This window comes from Chironomus tepperi, unplaced genomic scaffold (genome assembly GCF_022539635.2).
Source record: "Chironomus tepperi strain 1889 unplaced genomic scaffold, CSIRO-AGI_Ctep_v1 contig_485, whole genome shotgun sequence".
Taxonomy (NCBI): Eukaryota; Metazoa; Arthropoda; class Insecta; order Diptera; family Chironomidae; genus Chironomus; species Chironomus tepperi.
In genome coordinates this window covers 2727-5452 of record NW_027226607.1, presented here as the reverse complement: position 1 = coordinate 5452, position 2726 = coordinate 2727, and positions in this window count along the sequence as shown.

Here is a 2726-nt window from a genome sequence, read left to right as displayed (position 1 = left end):
TTGATCTCTATCTAGTCAGTGCTTATTATGATGATGATAGCCGAGTAGTTAAGTGTCTGCCTTGGTGTCTGCTGGTGGAATAGGTAAGTTACTTGGTTCAAATATGGTATGGTAGCTCTAGGATTTATGGTTCGAATCCAGCCATTTCTAAATTCGTTCTTTTACGAAAGTTTAGATACTTTTACTGCTTAATGTACCGAATTAAGCCTAAATTGGAACATTAGAAGACGTAGAATAGCCCAAGTGGGAAATTACGCTATAAATAGTTGATGGCAAGTTGATGACTAATTCTAACGTATTTTTGTCGAGTCGGATAGACTATAGTCCAATGTCCCCATATATATCCATGGATATTGAAAATTCAGTTAAAAATCTTCAGTCAACCTGAACAGACAAGAATCATGCTCATGAGTTTGCTCACAAAATTGAGCACGTCCACTCATATTGATTGAGTATACTCATTACCGCACCTTCGAATTATTGTAGTTTACTCAAGAACAGAGGTCGAAGTCGAGTCGAGTCGATCAGAAAAAACAGAGTCAACTTCGTGTCGACTCAAGTCGAGTTCGTTTTTTCAATTCGACTTCGAGTCGAGTTGACTCGAGTCGACTTCAACCATATCGACTTCGAGCTCTGCTCAAGAATTCATTCATTTACATGATTATACTCAATATCTGTAAGAACAATAAGCTCATTGTCTGCAACAACGATAAGCATATGACTGATCTAATGCTGTCTAGACAATGAAATGCTACTCGGAAATGTGAACATTTAATTCATAATCTGTAAGTATGAGTTTCATAATCAACACGGAAAGAATGAAGCAACCGAAAAATTGATAAGCGCGAATAAATCGTCGAATATTTTAAAGTTAATTAAAAATTTAAATATCAATATACCAAAAAAAAAGTTTAAATAAATCCTGACTCATATTCCTTCTCATCACATAAAGTTCAGGATGATAAATAATAAATTTCATAGCTGAATCGAGTCAGATATCTATAAATTTTTATTGTATTTAAAAAGCGTATGAAGACAGAAACAAAAAATAAAATTCATTTGTACATAAGCATAAGTTCTGAATTTTAATTTTTATATCTCACATATCAGAGTTGTTGATTGTCCTATAAATATTTGAATTTTATTCATCTTTACGCTTTTTATTGTTCTCATCATCCCGAGATGTGAAGCTGCATTTATTCAGTGACTTCAATTTTTGATTGGTGAATTGGAATTCTAAGACTAAGGACTGGAATGAAAAGAAGCTGTCGATAGAGAAAGTATCACACTTGGCCATGGATCATACTTGATCTGTTCGGCCAGCGAAGTAAGTAAGTAAGTAAGACAGTACTGTCTACTGCCGCGGGACATATTGGTGATAAGTCCTCGACCAAAACTCAACACGGTGTACGGTTCATGGCATTTTCCAAGAAACTGAATGGCAAACTAAAGTATCACAGTACACAAATGGCATGATATTGCTCTAAAAAGTAAAGGAACATGCAGAAATTACGTAATATTTAGGGGATAGGGGACAAGTGATACAATTTTGTAACTACAAAAATCGACAGTTTGACTCGTCCGTCCGTAACTAAATTTTAGAGTATCCTATAGCTCGTCCAAAATCATAGACCTGCAGTTTTGGACGAGTCTTAACATAACAAAGAATGCGTAACAAATCCCTCCCTCCTTTACCCCTAAGAGTGTTACATAGTGAGTGAACAGTCCCTACAACTGAGGAACAGTCTCTACAGCCTGTCAACGATCTTGGACGAACTAAAAAATTCGGCCGAATACCAAGATTTTGTTACGGAAGTGCTATTTAAGTTGCAAATTAATTGAAAAAAACAACTTCCAAAAATTCTATGCTTCTCGGATAATTCCATCCCCTCATTCTTCTCAAAGCTCTTAATAAGGCAAATGTCCTTTCCATAACAGTTAATGAACATAGTTAATGCATTAAAGAAGAACAAAAGAAAAGCACATATAATGAACTTCATATCCTTTGTTATTATGATGCTCTGATTAAATTTGGAATCTGACAAAAGATCAAGACTGGAAAAAAAAGTTCAACAGCTTTTGTTTCATAGACGGATAAAATTTTGAATATTCTTTTACTTGATTTGGTTGTGAAATGAGGTTAAGTGGATGTAAAAGTTATGACACATATGGAATGGTTGCTTATTATCTTATAGAACTTGTTGAAAAATGAAGAATGGATGTTTCTGAATGTCCACTGTTTAAAACAGATGAACCCCATTACCCCTATGAATGTAATAATTGGACCAATATGACTTCCAATGATTAAGACGTACTTACGTAGATAACAAACCGCGTCAAAAACCTGAAAACATGACATGAGGATGACGTCATGTCGACTCGATGTCACATTTTCTAGCCATTATCGGTTTCAAGACGAAATGGCTTTACAACGATCAAATTACAGTCTTTTGATGGATTTGTACTTTATAGATTATAATTACAACCTACAATGACTTTTAAAGAACTTGAATTTCTTAGAATTTTCGTCTATTTTGAATAAATGAACCATAAAATTTTGGCACTGTCTAATTCAGTGATGGGTAACTTGTGTGCCGCGGTCCATTAGTATGTCACCAATTTTTATTGGAAAGGGCACACGAAGTTGTCCATTGCCTTGGTATCGTCCAAAAATGGGAATTTTCTGTTTTCCCGATTCCCGAAATTTTACGGGAACGGGAATTCTG